The following is a 13,637-nucleotide window of genomic DNA, read 5'->3' as shown; positions in this document are numbered from 1 at the left end:
ATTCAGTAAAGTCGCAGGGTACAAAATCAATGTACAGAAATCACTTGCATTCCTATACACCAAAAATGAAGCAGCCGAAAGAGAAATTAAGAAACTGATCCCATTCACGATTGCACGAAAAACCATCAAATATCTAGGAGTAAACCTAACTAAGGATGTAAAAGACCTATATGATGAAAACTATAGAAAACTTATGAAAGAGATCGAAGAAGACACCAAGAAATGGAAAAATATTCCCTGTTCATGGATCAGAAGAATAAACATTGTGAAAATGTCATTACTACCCAAAGCAATCTACACATTCAATGCAATCCCCATGAATATTGCACCAATATTTTTCTCAAAACTAGAACAAACTATCCTCAAATTCATATGGAACCACAAAAGACTCCGATTAGCCAAAGTTATATTGAAGAAGAAAACCAAAACGGGAGGCATCACAAACTTTACACCTTTAAAAAAGAAATCCTGATCTCAATCTTCTTTCACAGAGATTCTGATTAATTGGTCTGGAACACCAAGTGAGCCCTGGGATTTTGAAAGCTCCCAGTTGATTCTAACTTGAAACAAATTCTCCATGCTCCATCTAAACAGCAAGATGTAGAGAATGGTATTCTCTACAAGGAGAGCCAGCAAGAAAGAGCATACTCAAAGAGTGGAGGTGATATTTTCAGACTCAAGTAAAGAGGCGGCAGAATGGGGGGAGGTCTGGCGGGGGGGCGGGGGACAGGAGAATCACAGATCCCAGAAGTAAGAGTTAGGGCCCCAGGCACAAACTGAAGTCAGAAACATACAGCAAGTTCAAGACAAATGGTAGATAAAAAAATGCAAAAGTGGAGGACCTGCCAAGGAGCAATGCAGAACATTAGTATCTAGGATGATGGCAAGGGTCAGAGAAAAATTACAGTCAGTCCTGCTGTAACTCAGGTTTCTAAACACAGATTGACTCCAATGTGTTTGATACTGATACTTAAACTGCGTGTAAGGTAAGTTTTGTTTTTGCTTATACACAGTGTCATCCATAGAAACACTAGTTGAACAAGAAAACTGCCCCCAGCTGAAGAGTCACTTGGGAACACACACAAGGCATGCATGCACACACCTCAGATGCTCTCGGCTCACTGCATGTCCCCATCATGTTACAACTTTCTATCTGATTTCCTGTCACCCTTCTCCCACCCCTTCATTCCTCAGCAGTAACTTACAAGCTACACCCACATTCAGCTTGGCTTGGTGCTTTAATGTCATATTTATTGTGGCTTGTGTGTATTTCTTGGCCACGGGACATGTGGCACTACTAGTTTTATTAGATTCTTTTTTACTTCCAACTTTTTTAGATTAAGGTTTTGAATGTTGTGTCCTTAATCTCACTATTCGCATAAGCCCCATGGTATTTCTTGTGCAGTATTTCATAACACTGTTGTTGTTGTTTTTAAGTGCAAACATGTCATTAGAGTAGAACCGACTGTAAAATCAAATGGATTTGATGTAGACTCATTTCACTTCTAAATCACTGCTCTGGAAATTCCTGTTAAGGACAGGTTTAAGTAACGCCTGTGAATGGGGTCACTCTCAGCTCTGGAAAGAGGAAAGAGAATGTAAGGTGAGACAGGCTGTCAGGAAGTTCTCTGAATTCTCAGTGGAGGGAATGGTACAATGTGGGTACAGAGGGAAGGGGGAGCCAACTGATCAGAGGACAGGAATGAGGCCTCCTTGGTGACCTCATGTGTTCACAAAAGGAAGAAGGTACCAGAAATCTAAAGAAGAGGAGTGCAGATAAGGTAGGTAAGAAGCTAAAGAGTTTGTCCTGTTTTCCCCAAGTTACAATTGCATTTTGTGAAGGTTTGGAGCAGGAGGATTACCTACTTCTTTTAGAAATAATAATACGCTGTCGTGCAGGCTGGATTTGGGGGGCAGGGAGAGCAGAAGTGTAAGGTTAGTGCCATGACCTACGTGGGAGTAACTGTCACTGAATTTGGAGATTCCCATGAGAGCAGGAGCCTGTTCTCTCCTTGCCTCCTCATTGAAGCCTCCCGAAAAGCTATCTTATCCTGGTTCTGCTTCATTAACTCTTCATGCCTGAATCTGTCATGTGATGTCCTGTCCTACAAATGCCTCTTTAGAAGGCCACCAACAATCTCCTTTCAACCAGATCTCATCACACTTCCGATCTTTGCCTTCTTTGGCCTTTTTCGGGGATTTTGTTTTGTCACCCCCAAACAGCTATCTCTTCCTTTGCATTCTGTGATGTCACCATTTTCTAGATCTCTTCCTAGTTTTGCGTTCATCCTATATTTGCTTACATCCCCGCCTCTCCCAGATTCTTAAACACAGGATTCTGTCATTGGCCTTTTTCATTGTATATATCCTCACCTGGTCATTGTATCCACCTTTTTGCTTTTAACAATCACTTACACTACAATATGCCTCAACGCCTTGTTTTTTTAAAGCAGATTATTTCCTTGGTAATTCTGTTTCCACTGAAAACTCCCACAGACATCTCCAGTACTTCCTGTTCAAAGGAGAACCATTATGTTACTTCTCCTACTCAAACATATTCTTCTTCCTGGATATTCTTTCTTAATTTGTGGCACCAACATCCATGCAAGCACGGAGTCAGAGCCTTGGTGTCATCACCCACACACCTGCAGTCACCAATCCCTTCCTGTGTTTCTGTCTTCGGTTTCCCAGAATGTCCTTGTTTCTCCAGTCCCCCTGCCACTGATTTAACCCTGTTTCTTACCATCAAATACCTAGGTCATTTTCTGCAGTTGCAACTTTCTCAGACCTACACACTAGGCTCTTCCAGAGACAACTTTCAAAAATTCAGATCTGATTATGTCATTCATCTGATCAATCGGTCCAAAATGAAGATCCAATTTTTTTAAACGTATTCCAGAAATTCCATCATCTATCTCCCAAGACAGCACTGCTCTTCATTTCCTTCCTTCAAAATTACTAAGAAATCCTGAAATGTTGGTGGTTCTCCAAAAAGCCTGCCTTTTCATGCTTCTGTACATTTGATAGGCTATTCCCTTTTCAGAAGTGTCTTATCTTTTTCTTTTCTTTGTTAGCAAACGTATTTATACTTTAAACTTTGCTAAAGCATTACCTGAATTTCCCAGACATAATTTATCCTTTATTATATATTTTCCAATGTAATTTTATTTGTGTAGAAACAGAATTTACTTGCTTAGCTGTCTATATGCTATACTGGGCTGTAAGTTTCTCATCAACAATACCAACACTAGTTAAACATACAGAAAAATCATGTACTGAGTTTCTCAAGGTTGTACATATTGTCTAACACCGATACATTTTATTTCTGTTGATTAATTAAAATAATTACTTTTATAATTTTTATATCTTTCTGCTCAGAAAAATATACTTAGGGGAATTTTAAACCATTGCAAAAATGTATTTGTAACATTGATATTCAACCAGGTGAGAAAAAAATAAAAAGTATCAGAGCTGGAAAGGATAAAGTAAAATTGTCTTTATGACCTAATTTTATATGTGGAACATCCTAAAGCCTCAACCAAAATACTATTATATTTAACCAATGAATTCAGTAAAGTTACAGGATACAAAATAAACATACAAAAATTAGTAGCATTTCTATAGACTAACAATGAAATTTCTGGAAAAGGAATAAGGAAATTGATCCCATTTGCTGTAGCATCAAAAACAATAGAATACTTAGAAATAAATTTAATCAAAGAGGTAAAAGATCTCCATGCTAAAAACTGTAAGGATCTTGTTAAAAATCAAAGAAGACACAAATAGATGGAAAGTATTTTATGTATATGAATTGGAAGAATTAATATTGTTATAATGTCAATACTACTGTAATCCATCTACAGATTCAGTTATAATCTCTATCAAGATTTCAATGACATTTTTTACAGAAGTAGAAAAATTCTAAAATTCCTATGAAGCCACAAGAAAAGTCTGAATAGCCAAAGATTTCTTGGAGCCAGCAAAAGCTGCCATACAAATGCCATAGACTCATTGACTTAAACAAAAAAAAATTATTTCTCATAAATCTATAGGAGTCCAAGATCATGGTCCTGGCCAATTTGGTTCCTGGGGAGAGCTCTCTTCCTGGCTTGCATATGGCTCTGTCCTCACTGTCCTCATACACCAAAGACAAAAGAGACAGAAAACAAGCTCTCTTCCTCTCTTCCCATCATGATGGCTGCACCCTCATGACCTAATTACCTCTCCCCAAAACCCTCACTTCCCAATGCCATTACTTGGAGATTTTAGTTTCAACACATGAATTTGTAAGGGTTGGGAAACCAACTTCCAGACCACAGCAAGGATCTTCACAAGAAACAGTGAATCCCATGACTGGGAGCCCATTGTTATGCTTTCTTTGCCATCATGTGCATCCCCTGGTCAGAGGCAGTGTAGTATGGCAATGAATTCCTTTAAATGCAAGAATAGTGTTTCTAACAGGAGACCTACAGGTAAGGAAGTCAAATACATAACTGATGTGTGTGTCCATCCATAAAGGGCAATGGGTTGGGGTCTAATATGCCCAGAGGCCACCACATGGCCAGGTGGCTCCCTTGAGGAATGGTGTCAAATGGGATTTTGAGGTGGCCTGTTCTATTGGCAGGTTGTTCACCCTTCTCCTTGCTTCTCCTTTCCTGTTGCTGCTCCCCATTGTCCAAACTCCACCAGAGATTAGCATCAAGACATTCAGACTTCCTGACTTTCAGATGAGGACCTCTGAGTCCCACAGGGTCTAGCTCCTTTGCTCTCTGTCCTTCACTTCCCCTGAGCCCCAGCATCAGATCTTTTTCCTCTTCATATCTTGACAACTCCTTTTCAAAGACACAAAGAGGAGTCATTATGACTTTCATAATCATATGGGTAAGAATAAATGACTACTTTTTTATAGCATTTAATTTATCTTATATTTGATTACGGAGGTATTATCTTTAGATGGTTTTATGCTTTTTATGCATTTCTACTTGTCACATCCCACCTGTTAGCCTCCTGCTGTCATGAGCCATGGGAAGGTTGGAAATTATCAGTCACCAACTCTGGGAAGTTTAGTTCTGGCTGAAAACCTAATTCTTTCCAATACTCCACAAATAAACATCAGCCAGTAAATAAAATGAATTTTCTTATTACCCGTGTCTAGTTCTCTTGCTTTATTATCAAGAATAGAGCTGACATGTAAATAACAGGGAGCTAGAATTCTACTGTCGTTCTATTATACAAGGCCTCCAGTTGGAAATCAGGCCTCAGGCACAGTAATAAAACAAAGCTAACAGTGGCAATGAAAGAGAGAGCTGACAATGTACAGGCTATCATGAGGAAAAAGGATGACAGTTTCATTATTGTTGCTTGGTTATATTTTACTGTTTTATTTGTATGGAAACCATTCACATGATAGAAAACATCCAGGATGCAGCAACTTCCCTCTTGTTGTTTCAACAAGAGAAAATACAAAATTCAAAAGCACACATTAGATCATTACCTCCTTGATGTAGAAATGAAAATCAAGTTTTTTAATGACTTGTAAGAAATGCAAAACAACAACAAAAAAGTCAACATCAGTGTCTTGGATTGCAATAAACCCATGATTAATCTCTGAAGACATAGAGCCAACAGCTCCAGATAGAAATTATATCTCTCAACCAGCAGGGTGTTTTCCATTAAATTAAAATGTTTAATATTTCTACACACATTAGCTTTACTAATTGAGACTAATCTAATGCTCTTAAAAGGCTGAAAAGCAACTTTGGAGAAACACAGATATTGCAGGATTTTACTGACTGATTAGCAATGTGTTTCTATAAACAGATGGCACAGTGGTTGGCATGTTTGGTGGCACACTGTTAGATATTGATGAAAAATGTTAATTTTCATTTGTGTTAATGGCCTTTGACATCAGTGCTTCTCACACTGCTTGCTGGCCTTCTCAGTGGGTACGGATGCTAGCCTCTCTCAGGATGGCTTGCCATTTGCATTAAGTATTCATCACAAGAAATAAGTAATCATGGTCTGGCACAACACAAACTGTGGATTTGGAGAAATCTGAGCAAGCCCCTAGTGATGGAGAGGAAAGAAACATGACGGTTTTTGTTTTCTCAAGATTCAACAGAGTCTTTGCAAAGATGCCTGGTGATAACAATTTACAGATGGCACAAATGCAGATAGACCACATCTGTTTACATCAAGCTTGTAAAGCTCACCATGTCTATCTGTGTAGGCATTAAGTATCTAGTCATTTATAAACAAATATTCTTTCAGTGGCTATCCACATATACTAGACACAGTTCCAGAAACTACTTTCATGTAGCTTTGTAATTCTAGTGGTAAGAATCAGACAATAAACAATTAACTCTATGTAAGCATAATCTCAGGGAGAAAATTCCTATCCCTTTATGGGAAGAGGATTTCTTAAATAGGTTCATACCAAATGTAAAGCTGAGCTTCTCTCTCTATGGCTATTTTTGGAAGTGGGGAGCAAAAGTTGGAGTATTCCAGCATAAACCCAAATTTAAAAGGAAAGGAAAATAGAATAGAAGAAAGAAAATTAAAACGAGGAGAAAAGGGACAGCATGAAAATGAGAAGGAAAAGGCAAAATAAGTGAGAAGAAAATAAAGGGGAAGCAATCCCCTGTAAATGAACAGTGACAGAGCACCTGTGATTGATGCCATAGGTGATTTCATTCACCCAAGAGGTTTGTTGGGTACATGACCTGGATCTCACTCATTCCTCACACACTCATACACATATGATGAATATAAGGTGTATATCTCATATATAGTGAAAGTGCTTGCTACATGTGCCTACAGACATTATTGTACAAGCACACCTTATATGCAAAAAAATAACTGTGACATGTTTTGATGTCTGCTAGCTTCCTGAGGAAGTCTAACAACAGATCTGCTTACACATAAAGGTGAGAGTGTTTCCCATTGGCTTCTTTTAGAATATCTCCAGAGATAATGACCTTAAGCTATGTTTTTTATGGGTTCTACTACAACTGATAACCTTACTCACACTAGTAATGGAAGGAGTCAAGTAAGTGAAGCTGTCTACATGGGTCTCTGTCAGCCATTAGGAGAAAGATCATTCATTCAAATGTAACCCAATGCTCACTATTGGGCTTCCATGTGTCAGGGTCTGGTTTTGGCTCTTGCAATAGAACAACTTAACGAGATTGGCAAAGTTTCTACCCCATGCAGCTCCAATCTTCCATATTTTTCACCCTGCCATACCTCTCCATAAGAATCCACCCACTGTGAGGAAGGAGAATTTGACCTGTTAGGGTCAGTTTTCAATCTCAGTGTTCAAGAGTTTGACCTTGAAAGCATAATTAATGAGTCCTCTTGCTAGTCCTCTTGCTCCTTCTTATGCTTTTTATTCTGAACATAAAGATGGATGGATGAAGCTCTTCCCTTGGGCCTCTCTGAACACTGGTGGGAAACAAGGTCTGTCCTACTGTAACCCCTCACTTTTCTCTCATGCTAGAGAATGCTGCAGATGACCCTGCTCCCCTCATCCCTCATCCACAGTAAGTTTTACAGTTGAAACAGCAATTAAAAAGAGGCCTCGTGATGATATTTTTATGAAGAGAGCCAGGAATGCCTGAAACCTACTGTGATCTGTCTGCTCCTTCCTTCCCATGAGCTTTCTGAGAGTCATTAGGCACCTAGGAAACCAACCACAGCAAAGAAATATTTTATGTCTAGTTGTGATGCTGGTCCCCAGACTCATTGCAAAACTCCTGCAATGTATAGAGGGACATAAGGATGGTTCCATTTTTCTAAGCTAAGTAAACTTAAGGATACAGACCAAACCTGGTCATTTCCCTATACGTTGGATGGAGTTTCAGAGAATTTCCTTCTCTTGAAGAAATCACTACCAAATCCAATTAGTTAATTTTCCTAAGGTGGAGTGAGTATTGTAAACATACCAGATGAAGGTTGGGTATTATTTAACTATATTTAAACAGCATGTCTACATCCCACACACGCCATTGAAATCCCCCCCAAGGCTTAGCTTTGATCTTCATCCCAGACCTTGATGTTGAAATACTGACCATTTGGTTCTCATTTTAGTCCCTGAGGGTCTTTTCTGTTTCATATTCCAACTGTAACAACTTGGATCTGTGACATCACTTAGTTGTCATATCTGTGATGCTATATAGCCTTGTGTCCATCCCTCTTGTGGCATTTGGAGCTCAGTCCTTAAAAGGCTACTTGGTGATAATAACCTTTGATCTCCAAAGATGGACTTCCTGGATGATGATATGAAATCCACAGACCTCCCTAATTTCACATATCTTTAGGTCTTTACTTCTGTGGTAAGTGTTATGGCCACCTTGGAGCTCTAGAGCCAACCCTTGCCTCAAACATGGCTGGTTTGGCAATCAAGCTTCCCTTGCTTAGCTGAATTTCTGCCTTCATGTCCATCCACCATCCCCCTCTATACTGTGTTGCTGGGTAGTGTTCACCTTAAAAATAGAAGAGTTTGTTATTTTGCCAGCAAAAAAAGGGTTTACTTGAGAATTTCAATTAAAGAGAAGCAAGCTGTGGCAAAACCATAGGCAAGTCCAATGTTAGAAGAGGAATGTTGTTTTATAGAGAAGGGAGAAGTTGGGAGGGGTTGTTTTGAATGAAAGTCTATTGGGAAAAATCAAGACCTGATGAGGGTGACAACAGTTTCTCATGGGCTGAGTTGTAGGGATAGTCAATCTCTTATTGGAGGTGCAATGTACCTTTCCTTGCTGGGGCTTGTAATTGATGATTCTTTCCCATTGAAGATACCTCTGCTGGGTCTGTAATAGAAAGATCTTGTAATTAGCATTGAGTGGTAGGGGTTACCTCTTCCAGCCTCCCCTTCTGGAGCATAAATTTAGATGGTTTTACCTTTATTATTTTTCTCAGTTTTAACATCCCACAGACAAGCTCCTGCCTCCCCACCTCTGTTCCATGTTGACATAGAGCAATCAAACCTCCCTGACTTTCCTCCCTTCCATGGTACTCTCTTCACTTTCAAGATTCCCTGTACATTGTGCCTTGTCAACTTCTCCCCTAATCAAGATGTTTCTTCAAGAAGAAAAGACAGGAGATGTGTTACTTCCAAATGGCATTAAGCTAATCTGGTTTTGTTTTAAACCAGAATTCTCCATAGTTAAAGGCAATTTTTCTTCATTGTAGGAACATAGAGCACTGAGGGTCATGTGTGAGAGATGTTTGAGAACATAGGGACTTCCATATACCTCCTTACTCACCATCCAGCAAGACAGAACCAGTGTTGGGGTGACTATACACTGAGATTACTCTTCCCTGAAGATTCCCTCCAGCTTTATGTCCTCAACCTACCTTCTCTGTTAAGCAGAAGTAGCCAGATCCTCCTTGGAGCCTCTGGAGGCTTCCTGCCATGCACATGTCTGTGCAGTTGCAAGATTAGAGAGCAAGGTGGTACACATCACAGTTTCCAGTCTTTACAGAGATCCAGAAGCCCTTCTTAATCTCAACGTTTTTCAGACCCACACATGATAATAGCAATGGTGCTTTTGTTATCTGTTAATTGAGGAAAAGCATATTGGTGAAAAATTATGAGATGTATTCAATAATTCTTTTTTAAATGTTGAGCTTATTAGGTATAACAATATAACACACATTTAGAAAAACCTTTACATATGGCCAAGAAAATTTGTATTTCAGTGTACTAATCATGCGTGGTGCACATTTGGGGTCCAGATGTCTGGTTTAATTCCACTACTCTGCAAGCATCCAGCTCACTGGGTCTATGTGCTTAGACTGTGGACAGATTTTCCACTGGTAATAGGAGACTTCTTGTTTTATCCCAAGATGTTTGACATCATGAAGACTGTCTCAGTCTTCTTTCCTCTGCTGCAAACAGGCTTTTGGGGGAGTGAAAAGAGGTTCATGTGGCCAGTTTTGGATCCATGTCCCTAATGAGAACAGTGGGCAGGGACTGAGGTCAGTCTCCAGAGAAGAAGAAAGCCACTTTTCTCCTCAGACCGAAGTCGAATAACACTATGCTCTTTGTCTTGTATATGGGCATTTCTTAAACATTTATTTAGTCTCAATTGATAGGGAATAACTGATCCCCACCATGGGGAGGTAAACCATTTGGTCATCTTTCAGATGAACAATGTTTTCCTTGACCATCTGAACAATGTCCTATTCTATTAAGTGAGAATCAGCATTTTCTTCTATCCATGATGAAATGTAAAAATTTAATTTATTAAGTAGAAACCATATTTTCCTGAATAAAATTCACTTCATGAGTAAGTTCTATCACTGGGACTTGTTCAGGGTCTAAATATACTGTGGTTTGTTTATTGATTTCATTTTCTTACCAAAGAAGCATTTTTTCCAAAGAGATATCTAATTTTCTAAGGTGAATCTAATTAATGCCAAGAATGATCTTATCCCATGTTCATGTAATCATGGAGGTGAACAATGGGCACCTCAATTCTCTCCTTATTTGAAAAGAATCTGGGGGTGCCTTAGTGGCTCTGTCGGTTAAACATCCAACTTCGGCTTCAAGTCATGGTCTCACAGTTTGTGAGTTAGAGCCCTGTGTCTCGGAGCCAACTTCGAGTTCTGTGTCTCTCCGTCTTTCTCTCTTCCCCTCCCACATCCCTGCTTGCTCATGCTCTCTCTCTCTCTCTCTCTTGCTCGCTCGCTCTCGCTCTTGCTCTCTCTCTCTCTCAAAAATAAATAAACATAAAAATACTTTTTTTAACTTTTTTAAGAAAAGAATTCATCCTTCCAGTATCTACTGAGCATCAACTGTGTATCAGATTTTGATAGTAATGAAAGTAGGAAGGTAAATAAGGCAAATTTGTATAACCTTGGGACAATCACAGGAGGTAAAGAAAGCACACAGGAGGTAACCAGTCCAATCTTGGGGAGATCAAGAAAAACTTTCCAAGGAAGGGGCATCTAAATTGAGACCCAAAGGAAGAGGAGAGGTTATGGGGAAGTTGTGCCAGTGGTTCTCAAAACTTTAGTGCCAATCATGAGTATCATGGCAAGATAAGGGCAAACTTGAGAGTAGGCAATGAGAGTAGCAATTTGCATCACCACAATATCCAAGCATGTGATCACCAGGCTTACGTTTGGTCTCTTTTTGTGTGTGACTTTCTAATAATTTATCTTTTATTGTACTCTGAAAAGTATTAGTCTGCCATGAGCTGGAAATTTGACCCTTCCTCCACCATTGATTTAAAAAGCAATGATCTAGTCAGTAATGTGTGAATGAAGAATATTCAGACCGAGGGCCCAAGACACAGATTTTAAGGCTTGACTCTGAGGCTACAGAGATGATAGGCATGTTCTGGGAGCTGTGGTTCCTCCTGAACCATCCACCATCCCAAAGTACATCATCTTCTTCCTATGGTCTGGAAGCACTCTTTTCTGTAATATTCATAGTCTGTAACATTGTGTGTGCTTTCTGTGTGTCTGGCACTGTGTTAAACTCTCTGTGTTACCTATTCTTTATACCCTCTGATAAGTCAGATGTTTTTATTTTTGTTTTGTAAATGAAAGAAATAAGATTTATGAAGTTTAAGCAACTCGGCAGGGGTCACATCCCAGACTCCATCCCAGAAATCTCTGATCCACTCATTCTTCTAGTCCAAAGTAGAATCGGTTATGTCCCAGTTCTGTAGATTCAGGACACCCCATTGTCTCCTAAGAAGTTGCTTGGAAGTTTCCAATTTTCTCACCTCCATCACTACTCTCAGAATTATCTCTCTTAAACAGTTTTGCTTGTTCAACAGTACTTCAGAAAGAAATATGTCTACAACCCCAGAGTTGTTTCCTTTCTCTGAACATGAACTAAGCTTTCAACCTGTTTACCTTTGAGATCTGCAGTGAAAGATGATCATAATTGGTGTGATAAACACACACACACACACACACACACACACACACACAACAAATCATTTTGATTTCTGACCCATATGCCCCCAAGACCACTTGCTAATGTAATTATCAGTCACCGGATTCTTAAAAACTTTTATGAGGATTCTTTTTTTTTTTTCCTTTCTGCTCATTTCAGACTAAATCAGGGATGATGATGACTGCAATAAACTCCACTGTGATGGCTGGTTCTCCCTGAAATGAGGCTTTTTCTGGCAGCGGTATGCTGCTAGCTCATTACACAGCTGCTTTCCTTTGTACTTGGTACCACCTCCTGCAACTGTACCCTGGGTTGCAGGGAGCCTGCCAGCTGACAGAGTAAACAAACAGCCTACACTCTGATTGCAAAACTTTCTAAAATGCAAACATCTCTTGCAAATACCAAGACAGGAAGCTTTTTCTGTTTTGTTTTATTTTGTTTTTTTCCTCTGGTGTATTCTGTCATCCAAGAGGCAAACTCCCCATGAGTGCCTGCGGTGATAAAAGGCTTTGAGTCTATTGCATGAAGGGACAACCATATGGACAGCTTCTCTGAAGGTGATAATGAAAAGAGTTTTAGTTCAGAGAACTTCAAAATCAATGCCAGCCAAATAAATTAGTAATAATAATAATAATAATAATAATAATAATAATAATAATGTATTGGGGATTCTTTTTGTAAATTAAGCAAAGTAATATTTTATTTTTTATAATAATTTATTGTCAAATTGGTTTCCATATAACACCTGGTGTTTCTCCCCACAAGTGCCCCCTCTACATGACCATTACCCACTTCACCGCCCCTCCCCCTTCAGTCCTTGGATCATTTTCAATATTCAGTAGTCTCTCATGATTTGTGTCCCTCTCTCTCCCCAGCTTTCTTTCCCCCTTCTCCTCCCTATGGTCCTCTGTTAGGTTTGTCTTGTTACACCTATGAGTGCAAAGATATGGTATCTGTCCTTCTCTGCCTGACTTATTTCGCTTAGCATGACACCCTCGAGGTCCATCCACTTTCCTACAAATGGCCAGATTACATTCTTTCTCATTGTTATGTAGTACTCCATTGTGAATATATACCACATCTTCTTGATCCATTCATCCGGTGATGGACATTTAGGCTCTTTCCATGATTTGGCTATTGTAGAAAGTGTTGCTATGAACACTGGGGTACATGTATGTATCGGCATTTCTATATCCCTTGGGTAGATCCCTAGCTATGCTATTGCTGGGTCATATGGGAGTTCTATGGATAGTTTTTTTGAGGAACCTCCATACTGTTTTCCAGAACGGCTGCCCCAGTTTACATTCCCACCAAGTGTGTAGGAGGATGCCCGTCTCTCCACACCCTTGCCAGCATCTATAGTCTCTTGATTTGTTCATTTTAGCCGCTCTGACTAGTGTGAGGTAGTATCTCAGTGTGGTTTTGATTTGTATTTCCCTGATGATGGGTGACACTGAGCATCATTTCATGTGCCTGTTGGCCATCTGGATGTCCTCTTTGGAGAAGTGTCTGTTCAGATCTTCTGCCCATTTCTTCACTGGATTATTCATTTTTCAGGTATGTAGTTTAGTAAGTTCCTTGTATATTTTGGATACTAGTTCTTTATCTGGTATGCCATTTGCCACTATCTTTTCCCATTCTGTCAGTTGCCTGTTTGTTTTCTTGATTATTTCCTTTGCAGTGCAGAAGCTTTTTATCTTGATGAGGTCCCCATAGTTCATTTTTG

At 39.5% G+C, this 13,637-nt stretch overlaps 1 pseudogene; it reads left to right on the top strand.

Annotated features, from left to right (window-relative positions):
• The window catches only part of LOC115290617, a 5,244-nt pseudogene extending 2,916 nt beyond the window's left edge, over window positions 1–2,328 (top strand).
• Window positions 2,329–13,637: the final 11,309 nt, after the last annotated feature.

The sequence above is a fragment of the Suricata suricatta genome, chromosome 4 (genome assembly GCF_006229205.1).
Source record: "Suricata suricatta isolate VVHF042 chromosome 4, meerkat_22Aug2017_6uvM2_HiC, whole genome shotgun sequence".
NCBI classification, from domain to species: Eukaryota; Metazoa; Chordata; class Mammalia; order Carnivora; family Herpestidae; genus Suricata; species Suricata suricatta.
This window is presented reverse-complemented; position numbering and strand designations above follow the sequence as displayed.